This window comes from Pinus tabuliformis, chromosome 5_2, assembly GCF_031772625.1.
Source record: "Pinus tabuliformis cultivar Carrire ecotype Pingquan chromosome 5_2, CPIR1, whole genome shotgun sequence".
Taxonomy (NCBI): Eukaryota; Viridiplantae; Streptophyta; class Pinopsida; order Pinales; family Pinaceae; genus Pinus; species Pinus tabuliformis.
In genome coordinates this window covers 908189268-908212089 of record NC_142306.1, presented here as the reverse complement: position 1 = coordinate 908212089, position 22822 = coordinate 908189268, and positions in this window count along the sequence as shown.

Sequence of the window (22822 nt, the reverse complement as noted above, 5' to 3'; positions counted from 1 at the left end):
TTCCAAATTATACTTTGACATGTGTCCCTTGTGTACAAAATGTTATTGCAGATTCCCTTGCAACAGCTGCAAGTAACTTGAAAATCCCAATGAATTCAAACAATAAGTTTGAAATTCATGTTAAACATCGCCCAACTGTCCCTGATAATCAAAGATATTGGCAGGTGTTTCAAGATGACAAAGAGATTGAAGAATTTCTGCAAAATGAAGGCAAATACAAAGAAACTTCTATCGATGGAGAGCAAGATGATGGTGAATCAGACATAGAGGTAAATCAGATGGAAGTTTTGCAGCTGAAGGACAATGTCATTCCTAAAGGTCTAATACCTTTAGAGGAGTTATTTGATCAAGATAATGTAGCCTGGAAACGAAGCTTGGTTGTTACAGGGAAAAGTGTCTATATAGAACTGCTCTATCCCACTAAGGTGTGACAGCTACCTTAGAAACAAACAGAGTAAAGCTACTTTTGTTTTTCCTTTATGAATTATAAATAGAGAGGAACAAGAAGACCAACCTCTGTCTTGCACTAATCTCCTGATTTGATTCCTCTTTTCTTTGATAGTCTTTCGCTACCTGCTCCCTTGCACGCCCAGCTTCTCAAAGTACCTGTAAGATCACAGTAGCATAGTACTATACAAAGACATGGATCTATAATCACAAACAATCTAGGATCAGATGTAAATTGACCATACAAATGCAACAAATATCAGTGACACAAGAGTATGGAGGAAAACTAGAATAGCTTTTTATTGATAAGAAAGAGCCAAGAGGAGTTACAACCAGTTGTTCTGACCCAGCATCAACCTCTCAGCAAAAGAAGCCCCTCTTCACCTCATACAAAGCTTAGATCACCCAACAATTTGATGTTTGTCTCAAGAAACCAACAGCAATTCCTTACAATATGCAAAATTCCAGCCCCTGGATCTCTAGGATGAGGGATATATATATAGATATCTGTAATGGAGATGAGTCAGCTCATGATTTGATTAGTGTCTTCCCTCTGATAGTTCTTGCTTCCACTTGGAGATTGATGATCTCTTACTCATCCTTGGTCGAATTTAGTGAGGCAAGTGTCACAGGAGAAGTTTCTGGAAGCTTCCATTGCCTCTCCACCTCGCCGAATGATACTGACATTTGTCATTTCTCGCCCATCGCACCTGATAGAAGGGATTTTTGAAATGCAACGCACCCACACAGTGTATTTAGGTGAGATGCAATGCACTTGGCCAATGGAGCAGTAGAAATGATCCTGTTTTGACCAATTCTGAGCAGTTTTTCATGGAGAACTTTTGGGAGAAGCTGTAATCTTTTGACCTTGTTCCTTTAGGGGTTAGAACAACACTTTTAGGGACTTAGGAGCCCTTGGTTTATGGACATTTCATGCTTGGGGTTGTAGTGCCCAAAAATGTCTGTAACAGTTGCCCCATAAAGCATGAGGTCGTTAATCTTTTGATGTCGGGTGAAATGCTTTATTATGAGGATCCGAAGTTCTTTCAATGCTGGGAGGAGACCTATAATAAGATACAATACAATACATTATCTTCATAATATTTTCACGATCTAGTTGAGGCGGGAATTCCCATGCTTAGCTTTATAAATTCAATTTTATGTACATAGGACAGACAATCGTTTGAGTGAAGACTGATGATTCTGATAGAGCCATCATCCCTTTGATTGGATGATTATCTGTGTAGCCATGATGTGCATTTGATGTTTTTATTTTCCTGAATGTATATCATAGCCCGGATGGATGAAACTAGATCCGGGGTCTTCAATCTAGTTCGATCTTCACTCGAAGTACAAGTCTACCCATGTGAGAAATGCTCTGAAGTCGAACATGGAAAGACATCGCTTGATTACCAGCCAATGATGTAAGTTGTTAACAAGCGCGAGAGGAATCGCCGATAATGATAATGACCCTCAAGGTATTGCAGTACAATTCACGTGGTGTGAATAAAGGACTTGGCGTCGAACACCACGCAAAATCTCTCGGTCGAAGGTCATTGATGTAAACCTATCGCCGGAAGTGAGAAACTTGCCATTGAGGCATCCAAGCTTCAAAGTACTGAATGGGGTGTTCCTAGATCAACTTCTTGGATAATGAGCTGATGTCGACAAGAAGTGATCTGTCATAGGAGGGCCTCAATGAATCCCACATCAATGACACAGAACGGAGCAAATGATTTTAATGGAGGTGAAAACGATCTAGTGATATAAGGTTCAGGGTGGCGGTCATGAAAGAATGGAGTATAAATGTATTGTAGTGGGTGAGAGACAAGTGAATTCTCTGAATGACTTCTCTTGAACATATCCGCGACACTGACATGATGGATTGGTAGCATTACCCAAAATGTGGATGGTGTGATGGGACCATGGTGATGTGATCGGTGAATGAAACAACCCAACCCGACTTGGATGCAGAGCGAAAGTGTCATGTTCAAGAGTGACTTGCTACCAACAAAATTTCTTCAAGTTTTCTTCCCAGTTTTCCCGAGTCATTGCTGACCAGTACCTCTTTATTTTTATCAAGCTTGAGGAGGATAACATATGCTTGTTCTATAATTTTCCCTTCAAGCAAACCCATCACTATGTTTTAACGAGCCTAGCGATAGTGAAACTCGTTCTCGTCTATAGACAAGTTTGTCGCTATTAAAATTTTAACGAGTTTAACGACAAAGATAACTCGGTCATTTTCAATTTTAGAGAGTCTGAAAAGGAACGTAAAGGTAACTCCAAAATTCCTTTTTTGTCATCTAATCCCTTAAGTCCGAAAAAGTATAAAACAATACAGAAGGGATGAATATTCGATAGTTTTAACGAGCCGAACAAAAAAGGCGCTCTATCTTTTTGTGTAATAATCCCTCAGGTCCAAAAAGATTAAAATTTAGAGGAGGGATAGCACTTCCGGTCCCTTTAACGAGCTGGAGAGGCCAATGGCTCAGCAATCTTTTCATATTTTACGAGTCAGTTGAAAAGAGCTTAAAGGAGACTCGTCTTTTAAGGAACGAGTGATAAAATGGGTAGCAACTGATTCCAGGTAAGGTTTGGAATTTTCCAATCACGGCAGTGTTACAAGGATGGCTAGCGAGATCACTCTTCGCAGCTGTTCCTCAAAATGGGTAAACAATCAAATGGAGGTGAATGATCGGCCAATGCAAAAGTTGAGGTGACGGTGCAAACACGACCAAGGCTTTAAAGGCTGAAGTATTACATTCACGATGGTTATTTACTGGAAATTGGTTCATTTTTTAATGAGATTAAACCCTGGGGGAACATGTGCTCATTGCTTATGTTTATTTTTTAACGAGCATGAAGTCTGCGCTAAAACTGCTCGATTAATCCAGTCGTGTAATAAGAATGTCCCATTTAAAACGGCAATTTTTAGAGTTTTGCGTCACATCCTTTCTTAATGCAAGTTAGGAAAGGACCAATCCAAAAAACAGATAAATGATCGCTCTTTGCTTGCACGCCAAAAGGTTTGCATGCCCCCAAGTATAAAACAGAGTTTCAAGGTTACCCCTTCTTCTTTACGCTAAAACATTTTTTTTTACCGAGAGAGGTCTACCTCTTACAGGTTACCAAAGATTGCTCTATTTACGGCGTAAACAAAACACTTCTTCGGCGATGTTTATCGAAATAAACAAAGGTGAGCGGCGATGCCCGCCAACTCACATAACTTTGACAAGAGGATCTTGTTCCAGAATAACCCCCTCTTCGAATCACGGACGGGAGTACAGACTAGTCATATTCTCTCGCAGAAACCTACCCTATACCCGAAGTTTTCTTGTCGAAGCAGACTAGGGTGCATGCCCCCTGGGTTTCAGTCATGTCCCCCGAATCACTCGTGCTCATCAGGCGGGCGGACTGGAGATTGAGACATTTCTTGCATGAAAAGACCATTCAGGGATGGTATATGACTATTTGCTCTGTGTGATCTAGGAAATGAAAGCTGGTCTACGAGCTTGACCACTCTTCCTTCGTGCGGAAAACACATTACTCTAAACAGTGAGGAGACAATTGCTCCCATGCAATAAATATAGTCTCGTCCAAGGAGTAGATTATAATCTAGGGGTCCTTGAACTACCATTACGTTCATGTGAACGGTTTTCCCCCTCAATGTTATGGGCACATTGGGAAGGATCCCTAACAGTCGACTGGTTCCTTTATCAAAGCCTGTTAGATTTCTCATCTCAGGCAAAAGCGATGGTGAACCAAGCTCTTTCCAAGCAGTCGAGGAAAGGATACTCACAGAAGCCCCCTCATCTATGATGGTACCAGCCATAACCATTCTATATATTTGAACAATGATTCAGAATGGTACACTAGCTGGTAAACGGGGTCTGCCTAGTTGATTCCAGTCGAAGGAGACAACTAGGTTGCTTGGAGGTGGGACCGAATAGACGGTCGGGTGTGACTCTGACGAACTTCCTTCCTGTGGTAAAGGAATGGGTAAATTGCCCCCATGTTCGTTGGAGTCTGTGCTTATGAAAAGAATTTAGACAGTGTCATCCTTGTTCTCTTCGGTGACTGTATCATCTGAAGATGGAGCCTCTGAAGGCAAGACTGGGTCAACCGCCGCCTCGACCTTTTGACTTTCGTCTGGTATGGGTTCAGATGGTTTGTCTTCAATGATAGATGCTTCAGCCGACCACTTGAGCGGGCGAGTTAGATTTTCAACTAGTGACAGACTCGGCAAGAGTTTTTTATATCCAGGAGGAAGTCGTAGCGGTGAAACCGGACGATCGTCCAAAACGCTTTTAGCCTTGTCTAAGAAGGGACAACGGTGGACGGCATGATCGCCTTCTCACAGTTTGCAAGGAAATCTATATTTTCCTTTTTGTCTTGGGGCTTCACTTTCACTAGTTGATGGTGTGTTTTCAACATGATCATCAAAGGTTGACGACACCAGGTTGTGCAAACGAGGAGACCAGTCCCTTAGTATCCGAGGGATGCAAGGACAATCTCTATGATAGTGGTCTCCTTTGCAAATGACACATGGTGATTTAGGCCTAGTCGGTGTAGTGTGCGGATTTTCGCTAGACGACACTCGTTTGCCCCCATTTGCTTTTGGCTCCTTCTTCTTCTCAGGTACTTGACTTTTGGCTTTACCAGCCCCATCAAGCGAAGAGGAAGGAGGAGAGGAAGAATTAGAGGAAGTAGAAGGTTGGTGGGTAACTCTGGACTCGTCTAGTTGCTGATTCGATTGTTCAGGAATTGTGGTGTTCTGAATGACAAGGTTGAGAAGAGCCATACAGGCAAGCCAATTGTCAGTCCTAGAAGCGACAATGTGGCCATATGGGGTGCACCAACATCTCCCCAAGAGGAGAAGGGACTAGGATTTCCTCCAAGGGGAATTCCTTGGTTGGTGGATTCCATTTTCTCAACCCAAGATCAACGTAGGAAAGGGGTAATGAATATTCCGTTTAAAATAAATTTTAGACGCTTTGACACAACTTGTTTTTTCAAATTTTAAGAGTCAATAAAAAACAAACTATGACTCTAGTCTCCTTCGATTTTTAATGAGCCTGAAGTGACAAGTGCTCAGATGGACCTTTTCTGTTAAAGAGTCTGAAAAGGAATGAAAGGGACTGCTCTGGAAATCTAGGTAGAGGGATTACCAAACCAATCGCAAAACTGCAGAATACTTTTTACGGTACATCAGTCAATCTTCCTGAATGTTGTGTTCAATGCATTGTGATCGATAGGGTGGCAGACATGGCTTCCTATGGATAAAGGATTAAGCCTATTGGGGTCTCCCAAAATATACTCGATGGTACGTGGGAGCACAAGTCCGTACTGGCACTTATCATTTCAAAGTGGAGGAATCACCCAACCATCAGTGAGAACAACAGTTACCAGGCTTTACGACGCCGGAATACGTCTCTAGCCTAGACTTCTAAATGTTGTGCGTTAAGTTCCAAAGCATTGTTAGATTCATTGAATTTATTTTATAGTTGATCTTGTTTATGAAGTTTGCCTTTCAGGTTCACTGCGAGATGTAGATGTAATTCCTAAAATGCAATCTAAGATGATAAACAATCTTTTTATCTTCTTTGTGCAATGAAAATCCTAGCTACTAAGGAAAGAAAGACAGAATATTTTCCTAGAATATTTTTGCAAGACTGAAATCGACACTTGCGACAGTTTCAAATCAAAGAACGACAGTACGATTATGCTACTTTTGCAAAGGAGAACTGAAAATGACTCAACAAACACACAAAAACATTTACAGTTCTTTCGTACAAAGGAGGCGGAATAACAGCAAGGAAAAGGGGTTTCAAACAGACATATACTGATCACAGGCAGCAAAATTCAGGAATAGAACTGGAAAGAATGAATCACAGAAACCAACACTGCACAAAGACTAGTCTGATCAGTGGACCTGCAACACAGAGAATTTGAATGCAGTGCACCTTCTCCACTCGAGAAGTGCGCTGAAGTTCAGATTCTCTAAACAGTACCTGTGCTGGGCCAGAAACGAGACTCTGTTTGGATTCCGGGTCACAGTTTGCAGTTCAGTTCATGGGTTTTGGCCGAGAAAAAGGTAATCAATAATGCAACAATCAGGGGTAGATCTAAGGAGGATCTAAGAGCTATCACAAGGGCAATCAGAGATTTTGTGAATCAGTTGTTTAAATCATAAACAGATCCAGTAGATGGACTGAAGTAGCAGTTATCTACTTTGCATTTGCTATGGCAAATGCAGTTCAAATGCTACCTGTAAGTTTATGAAATAGACAACAAAGAATGATAAACAAACAAACTAATTTTTCCCCAGCAGAGTTGCCATTTTGTTACAGGGAAAAGTGTCTATATAGAACTGCTCTATCCCATTAAGGTGTGACAGCGGCCTTAGAAACAAACAGAGTAAAGCTACTTTCACTTTTCCTTTATGAATTATAAATAGAGAGGAACAAGAAGACCAACCTCTATCTTGCGCTAATCTCCTGATTTGATTCCTCTCTTCTTTGATAGTCTTTCGCTACCTGCTCCCTTGCACGCCTAGCTTCTCAAAGTACCTGTAAGATCGCAGTAGCATAGTACTATACAAAGACATGGATCTATAATCACAAACAATCTAGGATCAAATGTAAATTGACCATACAAATGCAACAAATATCAGTGACACAAGAGTATGGAGGAAAACTAGAATAGCTTTTTATTGATAAGAAAGAGCCAAGAGGAGTTACAACCAGTTGTTCTGACCTAGCATCAACCTCTCAGCAAAAGAAGCCCCTCTTCACCTCATACAAAGCTTAGATCACCCAAAAATATGATGTTTGTCTCAAGAAACCAACAACAATTCCTTACAATATGCAAAATTCCAGCCCCTGGATCTCTGGGATGAGGGATCCATATATAGATATCTGTAATGGAGATGAGTCAGCTCATGATTTGATTAGTGTCTTCCCTCTAATAGTTCTTGCTTCCACTTGGATATTGATGATCTCTTACTCATCCTTGGTCCAATTCAATGAGGCAACTGTCACAGGAGAAGTTTTTGGAAGCTTCCATTGCCTCTCCACCTTGCGGAATGATACTGCCATTTGTCATTTCTTGCCCATCTCACCCCATAGAAGGGATTTTTGAAATGCAATGCACCCACACAGTGTATTTAGGTGAGATGTAACGCACTTGGCCAGTGGAGCAGCTGAAATGATCCTGTTTTGACCAATTCTGAGCAGTTTTTCATGGAGAACTTCTGGGAGAAGCTGTAATCTGTTGACCTTGTTCCCTTAGGGGTTAGAACAACACTTTTAGGGACTTAGGAGCCCTTGGTTTATGGACATTTCATGCTTGGGGTTGTAGTGCCCAAAAATGTCTATAACATTGGTGCCGACCAAGAAGGGAGTTGAAGATGTGAATATTGGAACAACAGAAAATCCAAAGATGGTGAATTTGTCAAAGGCGTTGCCTCCTCAGGTAAAGGCAAAATACATTAGTTTATTTTCTTCATTTACTAATGTATTTGCATGGGACTATTCATATTTGAAGGCGTACGATAAGAGTATAATTTAGCACATCATTCCAATCAAGCTAAACCAGAAGCCATTTTGAAAAAAGCTAAGAAGGATAAATCCAAAGTTTCTACCATCAATAGAGAAAGAGGTGAATCGGTTGTACCTGGCTGGTATAATCATTCCAATAAGATTTTCAGATTGGATTTCCAATTTGGTGCCCATGCAGAAGAAGACAGGTGAGATTAGATTATGTATTGATTTCAAAAATCTGAATACGGTGTCTTTGAAAGATAAATATCCATTGCCAAAAATGGACCACATACTTCAAAGAGTAGTTGGAGCATTTTGTATGTCGCTGCTCGAAGGGTATTCTGGCTATAACCAAATTCTAGTCCATGAGGATGACAGGGACAAAACAACATTCACCACTCTGTGGAGAACTTTCCATTATGCCAAGATGCCATTCAGATTAAAGAATGCTGGTGCAACATTTCAGCAGGCTATGGATATCACCTTTGCAAATGAAAAAGATGTATTTTTAGTAGTTTATCTTGATGATTTGACTGTTTTTTCGAATTCAGATGAGGAGCATATTTACCATTTGAAGATTGTTTTTTAGCGGTGTAGAAAGTATGGAATATCTCTTAATCCGAAAAGGAGCTTGTTTGCCATGGATGAAGGGAAGCTTCTCGGTCACATCATATCCAAGGAGGGCATCTGCATCGATCCTGCTCGAGTGGAAGCCATTCATAAAATTCATTTTCCATTTAGCAAAAAGGAGATCCAAGCATTCAATGGTAAGATGAACTTATTACGTCATTTTGTGCCAAATGTAGCTAAACATTTGAGGGAAATCACGAACATGTTAAAGAAGGATAGTATAGTAAAGTGGACTGAAGAAGCTATCAAGTCTTTCAATTTGGTAAATTTGGATCTTTCTTCAACCCCAATTTTAATCAGCCCGGATTATTATCAATATTTTATATTGTTTACATTCGCTTTGGATCATACTATGGCAGCGATCTTAATGCAGAAAGGAGACCAGCTTGAGAAGCCAATTGCCTTTTTCAATAGGACAATAAGAGATGCAGCCTTAAAGTATAATATTATTGAAAAGAAAGCTCCTGCCTTGGTAAAGGCTTTGAAAGATTTCAGGGTATATATTCTACATTCTCATATTCTTGCTTATGTCCCTAACACAGTTGTTAAATATGTCTTACTACAAACATATCCGGAAGGGAGACAAGGCAAATGGATCACAACCTTGTTAGAATATGGCGTGGAGATAAAGCCAACAAAGCTCATCAAGGGGTAGGGGCTAGCAAAACTGATGGCAGAGTCTAATTTGCATGCCTTGGACATAAACATGATTGCTGCTATGTCCGAAGAAGATGAAGACAACTCGCTTGTTCAGGTATCTGAAATTTTTCTTCATTCTCCTTGGTATTCAGATGTTGTATATGTGCTCTAGCATCTTTCACCGTCATGGGGGATGGCTAGAAATAAAAGTAGAACTCTGAAATTAAAGGCTGCCAAATTTTGTATTATGAATAATGCACTTTATTGGAAAGATCCAGGCGGTATTCTGTTGAATTGTTTGGTTTAGGAGGAAGAAAAACAGGTTATGGATGATTTTCACAAGGGAGATTGTGGAGGTCACCTATTTTGGAAAACGACAGCGAACAAAATTTTGAGAGTGATGTATTATTGGCCTACCCTCTTTTCTGATTTATATAAAACTGTCACAAACTATCATGAATGCTAGATTTTTCAGGGAAGGAGAAAGTTGCAGCCTTTACCTCTCAAGTCGGTCGAAGTTAGTGCTCCATTTCAGTAGTGGGGTCTAGAATTTATTGGTGAGATTCATCCTACACCTTCAGCATAGCACAAGTGGATCCTCACAGTGACAGATTATTTCACAAAATGGATTGAGGCGATTCCCACTCGACAGGCCACCGAATCGGTAATAATTCAGTTTCTTGAAAACAATATTTTGTCACATTTTGGTTGTCCTAACATGTTGATTACAGATAACGCAACAACTATCAAATCTAAAAAGATGATTGATTTTTGTAACAAATATCAAATTACCTTGGGGCATTCTACTGCATACTATCCACAAGGTAACGGATTGGCAGAATCTTCAAACAAATCATTGGTTAACATCATCAAAAAGCTGTTGGAAACAAACAAAAAGAGCTGGCATAAGAAATTGGTTAATGCACTATGGGTGGATAGAGTAAGTAAGAAGAAATCAATAGGCATGTATCCTTTCAAGATCGTATATGGTGTTGACATGGTGTTCTCGACATCTCTCGCGGTTCTGGTTGTTAAACTTCTACAGGAAGCTGGCAACAAGGAAGATCATTTACAACAAAGAATAAACCAAATGATCCATTTACAACAGACGAGAGAGGATGTTTTTTAGAATACCTTCAGGCTACAAGAGAGAATCAAAAAAATCTATGATCGAAAGGCAAAGGCAGACAAATTTCAGATTGAAGACATAGTGCTGAAATGGGATGCTAGAAATGAGGACAAAGGCAAACATGGCATGTTCGAGAATCTGTGGAAGGGACCATTCAGAATTTTTGCATACCGGGGCCAAAATTCTTTCCTGCTGAAAGAAATGAATGGGGAAGATTGTTGAGGAGCACCGGTCAATGGTCAGCTACTGAAACGGTATTATCTTTGAGATAGTTTCTGTTGTCACATATATCATTGTACATACCATTTTATTTCCTTCATTGCAAAGTGTGTATTGTTGTTATTCATTCAGTTTGGGGCCCAAAGGGAAGGATATAAAACTGAAGGTCTGATGTCAGTTTTTGGTTATTTAGTGTGGGTTATTTGAGTCAGTTTTGAGTTAGTTTCCAATTTTGTAATTGAGTCAGTTTTGAGTCAAGATATTGGTTTTGGTTTGCTGAAATTATTGACTTCATTTAGCCCAATGGAAGGGGCACTGTCTACTTTCTAGAGATTTGTAGTTCTTGTCACCTCCCAGGAGCTACCATCTCCATTGGAGCCAATGTTAGTGTCGGTATGTTCATCCCTCCATCAGTGATCAAAATTCTCTTTTTGCATGCATTCTAGGTGTCTCATCCGATCAGCTGCATTCCATTAGGATCATGGATCATCTGATGGTAGTGGCTCATTATCAAATTTCCCTCATGGTTTTTACCTTCTGGCCTATTTTTACAAGTTCAGGTCATGTATAGTCATCTTTTATCATTACATTTGCAAACTCCGTTTTTAGGGTTTTAGGTCTCATTAGGTCTAGGGTTTGCCACCATAGTCATGTAAAAGCTCAGTAATGGTCAGCAGGCACATGAGGAGGTTTAATAAGGTGTCAGCATCAAAATTTCAATAATGATATAATCAGTAATTGATTTTTCCTAAAAACCCTATTTTGAGATAAAATATAGTTTTTATGTCCTATCTATAAAAATTTCATGTAATTTTAATTTTCCTATATGTAGTAAATTCAGAACTGCTACCCTTGGTCACCTTGCCAATTCCAGCCACTGCAAGAAAAAACACAAGCATCAAAGCATTAGTTTGTCAAATGATTAAGAAAAGTCAATTTCAATGGAAAAACAGAGTCAAAACCAAAAGTGGCTTTAACATTAGAAATGTGGGTTTGAGATGAGTAAAAAATTAAAGTCATTCATATTTAAAGTGAAAAGGGTCCTCTTGGTTATTTCATTATGAAAATTTACTTTTAGAGAGTCAAAAATCACAATTTGGAGCAAAAGAGGCAAAACCCATGTTTTTTAAGGCAACTTGGCTTGGCACTGCGCATCAGAGGCAGTGCATTGTGCATCAGGCAGGTGCTGTGCATTAGGAGTGCGCCACGCATTGGGCTAGAGGCGTTGCGCATCAATCCAGTTTGCTCCAAATCATCCCAAATCATTGCAAATTGTGCAACGAACCTCAAATTTGCTACATTTTCCCTCTACAAGTAGGTACTCATCCTCCTAAGGTTGCAATTGAAGTCACATTGGTGTTTTTCATAGATCTTGCATGTGAAGAATGAAACCCTAGTTTCTCTTCATTGTTTGCCATCCAATTGTCCAATTTTCATCCCACCTTCACAAAAAATTCATCAAACCCATTTTCACTCTTATCTACCCTAATACGCTTCATTCATCACATTTTCTCATACCCCACTCCTCAAAAGAAAGAATTTCCCTCACCAAACCCTAAATCCCTCACTAAACCCTAATTTCCCAAGAGTAAAATCTCTTCATACTCATCACTATTGTCCTTTTTTATCACCATTTTTCATCATACCTTCATTTTATCATTTTCCCTAAAACAAGCACAATGGCAAGAAATAGTGACTCAAGCTATGAGCAAGAAACACAAGGTGACAGTTTAGGTGACAAAAATTTGCAACCTAGGAGACCTCACAAGGGTGGGAAGATCATCAGAGAGGAGCCTATTAGTATTGTTGAACTTCTTGCTTGTCCTCTTTCCACCACTTGTTTCAGATACCAATCTTGCTTTGAGTTTTGTGAGATGGTAGAGAGGGTCAGATATCATCATGAATTGGTTAGGCAATTTGTCATGAATATGGGGGAAAATATGGTATAGCTTGCTGGCATCAACTTCACTCTTTCACCAGCCATTATTGTAGAAGTTGTTGGCATTATGACACAGGTTTGGCACTATGACACAAGGGTTGTCCTTGATGGAAACTCACTTAGATGGCAGATCACTGTTCAGACTCTCAGAATGAAAGAAAAAGAGGTACACGTAGGTTCCCTTTGATGAAGTCGCATATACACGCGAGATCGTCGACCAGAAGTCACATATGCTTATGCACCACTTTCATGGACGAAAAAGTGCATACGTGTGGGAAAACTTATTTTTGGTCCATGGTATTTACTCCTTGGTATTTGGACCTATGGTTTTGGACCATGGTATCTCGTCTGAAGTGTTGAACCCAGGTATTTGGTCCAAGATATTGATTCTTTATGGTTTTGGACCATGGTATTGTGTAAGGCCTAAGACTATAAAAGGGGAAGGAGATCATTAGGCAAAGGTATTGACTCAAGCATTGAATATCTTATGAAGAGCTAGATCTGGAATACTAGTCATTGGGTTATGGTGCATAGCTGGATCTGAATCAAGGAGGAACTTGAGCGCAAGAAGAAGGATAAGTACTATTGATGGGTCAAGATCTTAAGGCTTGAATAGTAGTATCTTTGTGTGATTTTGATATGTTATTTTTGGTGCATGACTTGATCTATAAATTTGATAATCTAGGTATAACTGATGTCTAAATAAGTGAAGAGGATAAATTATTTTTTATAGATCTGTACGCAGGTTCAGTGAAGCAAAGGCGCGTATACACGCTGTCTCTGTAATTCAAAATCGTGTATATGCATGTTGGCCTTAATTCATCACCGTATGCATGCAGATATACTTGATTTTTGATTGATGTTATTCATGGATATAGTCTGAAAATTTATGAAACGTGGTCCCTGAATGTAAAGAGAAGGTTGTAGCCTTCTGTAGGTCATCACCTACGTACTAGTACCTCAGCTAGTACAAGAGCTAAGGGGGTTGTAGCTCCCTTCCAGGAGAAGCTAGAGAATGAGATAAGGTTGTAGCCTTCTGTAGGTAGCAGCCTACATACTGGTATAAGACTGCACCAATATAAAATCATTGTAAAAAGAAGTTTCTAATTAAAAGAAGATAGAGACGAATTGCAGTAGGTGGTTTTCACCCACATTGGGTTTCCACCTTATATCTTGTGTTCTTATGTGTGACTACCTGTTTTGTTTTATTGTTCCTGGTTACTATTTATATGGTTTGATGCACAGATTAATGATCAACATCTGAATAATAATTTAAATTACAACTCTACTGGTTATATGCTAGTTTCCTTAACTGTAGTTGCGTACATACGCGGTTTTCACTAATTGAAGTAGCGTATACAAATCTGATTGTGAAATGAAAAATAATTGACCTGATAATACTGATTCACCACCCCTCTTAGTATTATTTCCAACAATTGGTATCATAGCATGTCCTTCAGAAGAGGCTTGATCGCTTGCAGGAACATCTATCATCATGAGCAACTACGAAAAGGAGGCATCTATTAGGCCACCAATCTTTGATGGAAGCAACTTCATCTATTGGAATGTAAGAATCACAACCTATCTTCAATCTCTTGGTACAGAAGTTTGGGATATCGTGGAAGAAGGATACACATTTCCATCAGCAACTCCTACAAATACGGCCGGTAAGAAGCAGTATGAAACAAATGCAAAGGCTATCAATACTCTATTAGGGAGTTTATCTCAATCAGAATTCATCAAGGTTATGCAGCTCAAAACCGCAAAAGAAATATGGGACAAGATCGTTCTGAGCTATGAAGGAGATGATCAGGTAAAACGTGCAAAACTACAAACTCTCAGAATCCAATATGAAAATCTCAGAATGCACAATGATGAAAGTGTGGCTAATTATTTCTTACGTATAGATGAGATTGTTAATTGTATGAAAAACTTGGGTGAAGAGATAAAAGAAGCTACTTTGGTTGAAAAGGTTCTAAGATATTTGTCTTCTAAGTTTTAATCAAAAGTTTCAACCATAGAAGAAAAGCAGAATCTTCAAAGCATTACCATGTCATAGCTGCATGGAATCTTAACTGCTTTCGAAATGAGAAAACGGGGACCATCAGACATGAGAGAATCTGCATTCAAAGCCTTAGGAAAAGGAGAATACAATGAGTCAGGACATATGTCAGAAGGAGAAGAAGAATCAAACTTTGTCAAGAACCTTCAACGGGGTTATGGAAGATTCAAAGGTAAGCTACCTTTTAAATGCTTTGCTTGTGGAAGAGTCAATCACTATGCAACCAAGTGTCCTCCTAAAGATAAGCTTGACAAAGGCAAGGAACCAGTTAGATGGAACAGAAAAGAGAAGGTAAGTAAGAATAACTATTATACACATGAAGACTATGATGGATTTTCAAATAGTGATGAAGATGAACAAGGTAATGATTATAGAATTTTGATGGCTTTTGAAGATGATGATTTCTTGGATGCTATAGATGAAGAACGTCTTTATGAAGAAACTTCTAAACTTAAAATTTGTTTAGAAGAAAAGAATATGATTATAAATACTCTGACATTCCAACTTGCTGAAAGGGAAAAACACAATGAAAAGTTAGAATGTGAAATTGTGGGACTTAGAAAAGATATTGAGTAAACAAAAGCTCTTAATCTTAGATGTGCTAAAGGATCTAAAACGTTAGATGAGATTATCAAAGTGCAGCGTTCTCCTCTAATCAAGATAGGTCTTGGGTATACTAAAGAAGCATCTCAAGCACGTAAGCCATCTACCTCCAAAAGTTATCTTGAAGCGGCAAGGAGAAGTGAACAAGTTGACAATCGACAAAAAAGGCACAATGTAGATTGTCAAGTAAATCGGGGACAATTTACTCCAAAGATGAACAGATATCACCAAGTAAATCGAGGGCAATCTACCTCAAGGATGAACAGAAGCTACAACCAACCATAGGTAAATCATTCTCAATTTTCCTTAAGAATGAATGGCTATGGAAATTACAATCACCTGGACAGAAGGTTTGATAATCGCAAGAATTTATTCAATGGTCAATGTTTCTCTTGTCATAACTTTGGACACAAATTAGCTCAATGTGTTGCCTACAAGACCATCATGACCAGAGAAGCATGAAATCAAGGGGGTGTGACTGGAATCATGAAAATGACCTGTTAACACCCAGGTTGTTCCCTTTGACTCCTGAGGGAATACGGCCGGGGTAACCACTAACCAGGCTTTGGATTACAGCTCCTAGCCAAACTGTAATCAGAGAGGGCTCTCTCTTATGTTTTTTCACTATGTTCTAGAGGATCTTAGGCTAGCTATGAGGGAAGGGTTTTTGTTTTATATTTTTGGTTGAATGATGTCTTTTAGTACCTAAGGTGATATCTTCAGATAATTTTAGTCGATTGGGCAATGGAGTCTGTGGTTACAGGCTGTTTGTGATGTCTAAGTGGGATTGTTGAAAACTGCAGGGCCATTTAAATATTTCATGAAACGAATTTGAGATTGAGATGATGAAGTATGTTTAACCAGTGGAAGGCATTTAAGAATTTTCCACTAAGCTGGTGATGTGAGAAAGAGATTTATTGCCAAGGAGCAGGTTTGAATTCCTGAACAATAATCACTATGATAGGTATAGTTTGGAAGTGCAGCAATTAAGCATCACACTCTTATAACTATAACTGAGGAAAACATACATAATAGCATAGATTGAGTTTAGAGTATTCTATGAATAAATCCTGAAACTATTCTTTTTCTTTGCCATTAAACTGTAAAACACAGAATATGAATGGATTATGAAGGAAACAACAAACATAACGAACAGGTTAAAGAAACTTATTCCATGAAATAAGCAGGAATCCTGTAGCATTCAGAAACCACACCAAAACGCATCAGACAACACAAAACTTTGGAAATTACATCAGCTTTGTTGTATTAAAACTCTGAATATTTACAGCATAGTATCTCCTCAAGAGAAAATCAACAACCCCTGCAAGCTTATGCGAGGGGGAATATATACAATCGGTTATACAAAAATATCTGAACCGCTGAGTCACTTGATAAATAAATACGCTCACCAACTTTACAAAATAGCAGATAAGGAAGTTATTGCTGCTCTAACTACAAAATGAATACTCTTTAATTCTGTCAGAAGTCCTTTTGACCTTTGGAGGCCACTGAGTCGGTTGAGTGTTCTGCATTAATGCTGAATGATGTGTCTTTATGGCTTTGTCATGCTATAGCTTTCTCGGCCCTGTCATCTGTAGCTTTCAGTGTTGCTTTAGTGGCCGAATTGGTTTGTTGAGTTGGCTCAGTCCATTCTTCTCCAGACATACTGAATGCATCAAATTTTTCTGAACATGATGACTTATGTTTTTTGATGAAAAAACTTGACGAAAGCTTCTTGTTTACAGTAGCAACTGTATCATTTTGGTCCACCATTCCTGTGTGGGCAATTGATGTCTCAAAATTGCATCTAAGGTTTCATCTGCCTCTATATATTTGTAGAAGTTTGGAGGCACTTCAAACAAATGTTTGATTTCATTCATAATAAAAAATAAGTTCTCTACTCTGTCATAGAGACTTTGCCCAGATGTAGGCCCTACTTCCTCTGGAGTGCTTGATCCTGCAGTGATCTGATTATTGGCAAATGTATTTACTCTTTTTGCATAATTCTCATGTGATAGTAGCCTTCCTGCGCTGTTCAGTAAGCCAGGAAGGCCTCTGCTTTGTAATGCTGCAAACTTATCCATGAATTTGTTTACTTCTGTTTGCATGTCCTGGCTTCTTCTATCCAATGTTTGTACCAGGCTTCTCAATGTGAGGACCCTCTTTATCAGTAGGATGGTTTCAATTCTATTGGGGATTCCCATTGCTGCTAGCTGAGGACCTGTATGGTTATTGAGAACGTTGATCATTCTATTGGCTATCTCAGGCATATTGCTTAGAGATTCCCTTGCTCTTTGGACTTCCTTGTGTGCTTTTCCTATGAGCTCCATTTGCTCTTGAATGGTCTCTATATACTGCCATTGATCTGTTATTGATTGGCCAATGTTGGCCCATAAAACTGTCTTGACCTCAGCCACCACTTTGTCAAGGGTGAGCTCCTTCTCTACCTCCTTTATCTTCTCCTTGAGGGCCTTCACTTCTCTTCCTTTTTCAGCTACACTTTGCTTAGATTTGTCGTATTTTTCATTCAGCTTAGCTAAATTCTCTTTGGCTTCATTCAGCTCTGTCATCTGAGCTTCTAGGACTTGAATTTCATTCATCAACTTCTGCATGTCAAGGCTTGGAGCCTGCTCTGTTGTTGGTGCTGGTGCTGATGTTGATGGAGCTGTCTCAACTGTCTGCACTGTAGGAGGAGTGACAATTTGAGGGGGTTCCTTAAGGTTGATTATTTGTGGAGGGGGCTGAAGTGTTTGGCCTCCTTCTTTCTGTTGTAGGGCTGCCTGCAATGCAGCCTCTGTTTCTACCAATTTTCCCTCTGTCTCGACAAGTTGTTTATGTAGTGTTACCAGCAATGTTGATACATCCTGGTCCTTTCTTTGCTGGGCAACCTCCTCTGTTTGAGGGTGAAGGGTTGCTGGGATCTTTATCATCTTTCTTAGAGCTGCAATGTCTGAATCTCTTATCTTTAGCAGCTCCTTTATAGCTTTAGGGTCCTTTGGGTCATGCCCAAGCTCTATGATTATATCCTCCAAAGACCTTATCCTGTTGTCTTTGGCCTGAGAGGATGCCTTCTCCAACTCAAGTTGGGTGGTTGTATTGTTCAGGCTATTTTCCAACCTATGTGCCAAGAATGTCTTATCTGCAAGTGTCGAATACACCATCTCACCCGTTTGCTTATGAAGTTCTATTTGATCCATAGGGTGGATGTCTTTTGCAAGAACCTCAAGGTTGGTCCTTATATAGTCTGCAGCTGACTGTGGCTGCAGACTGGTTGGCATGAAATGACTCATGGTCATTTTCCCCTCTGTTATGTCATAAGATGAAATAAGCCTCTGTTGGTTTGTAGGGGCCATTTTAAGCAATTGATTATAGATCTGGAGCCTGAGTGGCTCATTTCTCTTTTTTATGTCAATGAATTGTTGCTTGATGCCTGTTTCAGCTCTCTTTTGCTGACTTGAGGAGCTAACCTCTCCTCCAAGGGTCCTTTCTTGTTCCTGCTGAAAGGAACTAGCAGATGCCTCCATGCTTGGTGGGCTCATGCCCAATGATTGCCCAATGGGCATCTCTTCTTCAGAAAGGGGATTTAACCTTTGCCTTTTCTCCCCTTGAATTGTGGATGTGGTGATGGGAGTCTCCTGCTCTCTATCCCTCTTTCGGTTTCTGTCTTCATTCTGCGGAGTTTGGAGCACTGAGGCCTCCACTGTCGTTTCCTGCCTAGGAGGCACAGTTTCTTGAGCCTGTTGCCCAGTGGATATTGGGGCCTCAGCTGTTTGTTCTTGCTGCATTGGCTGCTCTTCTTTTTGTTGTTCTTCTGTAGGAGGTGGCTGTTCCTGCTCCATCTGCTTTTCTTTACCTTTGCTTGATACCTGAGGAGCAGTTCTAGCTGCTTGCTGGTGGGCTGTAGAGGATGAGGCAGCTGCTCCAAGTTGCCTTTGATAGGAAGAGTAAACCTGCCCAAAAGTTTCCAAGTCAGCCTCTTTCTCAATATTCTTTGCCTCTCTTTGTAGCATTTTTTCTCTAGTGATTGCCTCCTCTAAAGTGCCCTCTTTCCAACTTAATAAATTGGCATATTTTTCAATATGAGGCAATCTGATGTGAGCATAGCCACCCAATTTATGTTTTACCCTCCTGAGAGAAATAAAATGATTGGGGTCATAAGGTACCCAGCGGAAGCTGGTTTCTAATTGGAGGGTCTCTAGGATCCTATCTGCTTCCCTCCATCCCTCCTCCCTTTTGTTGTAAAGAAATGGGCCTAGCTGGTTCCTGACCTTTAGTTGCACCTTCTTGTTTTTACTATGGAAATGGACCTGGTCTGCATTTCCAAATTGCCTGAAATACTCCAAGGCAAAGAGTCTCATAGGGACATATTTTGGAAGCCTATAAGGGTCCAACTCACAGCCATATATTCTGATTACTGTATGGTGTTGGTAAAAGTACCAATCACCAATGTTGTAGGCCTTTGAGAGCTGGAGTATTCTTTGCATCTCATCGGTCAATCTTGGAGGAGGGACACCAAATAACAAGGTCATAGCTGGATGGATAAAAAGGTCTATGAATTCACAGTATGTGTATGGTGAACAGGAGGTGTGATGAAAAACTGAAGTCCAAAATACTACAGACCTTGGGTTTCCTTGGGCATCAAGTTTCTTGAGAGGAATAGGGAAACTGTCAGGTTGATAAAATAGGAACAGATGATAGATGTATGAGGTGTATCTAAACACCTTCTCCCTCTCTAGATTCATCAGTTGCTCATGAATCTTATTGGCAATGTATGTAGCATAATCATAGTGCACAGCAGGAGGCTTTCCAGGGGAAATATGGACAGCATGGCCATAATGGTGTCATCAACATCCTCACATGACCTGTATCCCAGGACATAACTGATCAAGTCTACCAGCATTTTGCCCAAGTCATTGAGATATGGATTTCCAATAGGAGGTGTTCTCACAGCTTCAGAGCTTGGCTGAATAAATAATTGATTAATCTTGATGATTTGTGTGCTGGACAGCTTACCCCCTTTCTTTAGCAAATCCATCATAGAGAAAGGAGTTAGTGGCTTTGCAGTGTGAAAATGCAACATCTCATTTATGGCCTCAGGGGTGATATGGAACAGAACTGATCTTGAGGGGCTGAGAACAACTCTTTGACATGGATCATAGTTCTCACAGCATCTATGGATCAAGTCTGGAAGGACATTGACTTGAGGAATGTTAAAAATGGGCAAATTTGAGTCCCAAATCCCTAAAATATCAGCTCCACTGAGGTGTTGGGCCTTTAACTGATTTAGCATATGAATGTTAAACTTGGAATTCATTGAGAATGTCTCTGTCATCTGATAATCTTTATCACCCAGGGCCTTCCATTCTAACTCTCTGTGTGGGGCATTCAAAGGTGGGACATTTAATGCTACTGGTGTTTCCATGGTTAAATAGTACTATGAATGGTACTAGGACTTGTTCTACTGGACAGAGCAACACGAAAGGGTATTTTTTGCAAGAGTAAGGCAAATTACAAGGGAAAATGGGGCAAGATGTGGTGAGAATAGTTTGAAATGCTCCGAAGAGAGTTTGAATAAGCAAATGCTGGGACTAGTAACGCTGTTTTGCCGGTGAATCAGTTGCAGCTCAGGTTTTAAGTCCACGAATCCGTGAACTGACTGTAAGTTTATGAGAACTTGGCTAAATGTGGGCTGTGCAGGTGAATTTTGACCCTACAACTGAAAAAGGATGCTTGTCACCAGGGATTTGCTGGTAAATGGACTGTTCTTCACTCTTTTTAAGTTAGCTTTGGAGAATTATGGACAAAACCAGGCGCGAAGTGAATGATTTGGATAAATACCTGGTGAATTGCCGGCAATGGTTACAAATGCAGGTGGATTGGAAGCGCCCCGGTCTTTGGATCAATTTCTGCAGGTTGGCGATGGAATGGTCGTAATTCACATGCAAAGGGGAGCAATAGTTGTTTATGCAAAAGTGACAAAAAACACGAATTTTGGCAAAAATATGGACTTTTTGGGTTATTGGCGCTTTTTTTGGATGACGTCAGCATGACGTCATCAGGTGGGGTCGGGTACGGAAGGGTGACGTGGCGGCCTGTGAGTGGTCCACGGGGTCAAGTGAGGTGGCGGACAAGTCGGAGCAGTGGCGGGCTGAGCGCTGACACGGCGCTGAGTTGACATGATGTGGGGATGACGTAGCGGTGACGAGGACGTGACGTGATAAGCAGTAAACGATAAGCGGTAAGTGGTTTGCTCAGACCGCTCTGGATATGGTCGCGGTATTGTTAGAGGGTGGCCCGATGAGATTTGGGAGCGACGTGTGGCAAGGGCCTGACGTCACCCTCTGACAATTTCTCGGGAGGTAACGTTGGGTCCTCAGGGATGGCCCGATATGGATGGGGGCCGTCGGATGGGAAAGCCCAGATCCGATGGTCGACGGGTCAATAAAGTGGCAAGACAATACGGCAGCGGGCAGGGCATATTCTATTGTTTTTCTGGAAATGTGCGCCCAGACGGAACCTTTAGACTTTGCGGATTTTATGGGTTTATTTGGTGTTTTTTGTGTGGAAATGCGCATTACAGCAAACTTAGGATAAGGGGTAAGGTGGGTTTTTACAAGGCTTTGTTGAAAGTAGAGTGGGTAAATGATTTCAAAGGATTGTAAAGGGAAAAGGGGTATAGCTTAGGTTATCAAACTGACCAGAGGTCAATTTAATCCCTGACTTCATACAACCACTTGCAAGCAGACTTTATCCCTGCATGATTTTCCAATATTCAAGCATATGGCTATAATGCAAGGGGAGGGAATATGTACATATTTGGGGTTTGTTCTATAGGCTTATCCTAATAATAAGGGAAAGGGAGTGTAGGGAGTTAAATAATAGGAAATTAGGAGTTAATATGAGTGGAAGAGGTGGATGAAGGGGGAAAAACACTAAGTTTTATATGGAATCAACTTAGTTTAGGAAGTAGATCAAAATGAAAAGAATTTAACACAAGAAATGTGGCTTTTAAAGAAACAAGAACCAACAAAAGACTTTGACTTCTTCCATGAACATAGGTAGTGTTGGGATGTTAGTAAATGAGTGTAATGGGGGGTAATCAGGGAGTTAGACATGCTTCTTTGTACTGTTGCAAAACTGCTGAATAAGAGACCTGCACTGGCACCATGTTTTTCCTTTGCTTGGGCCAGTGAATAGTCATAAATCATGCTTCTGCGACCCCATCTACCTACCCACTCTATTGCCTAGCATTTTTTGTTACTCCAAGGAGGGTGCACTTAGACTTGCAGACCCTCATGTGCCTTTTCTTTTCCTTTGGCTTTTTCTTTTGATTTTCTATCTAAGGCTAGCCTTATTGCTTCCAAGGCCCCAGATTAAACAGTTGGGAACCTTCATTCTCTACCTAACTACTTTATCTGCCAAGATTGAACTGTTTGGACAGATTTCTTTCTCTAATCTACAACATAAAATTGAAACATGGGATGACCCAACTTAGACTGTTGGATCACCCATTCAGAAGTGGGGCAGTATCCACCAATTGTAAACATGTGTCTTTCACCAAAATATGAGATCTTTGCATCACCAAAGTAGATCATATTGGCACTTCCCCT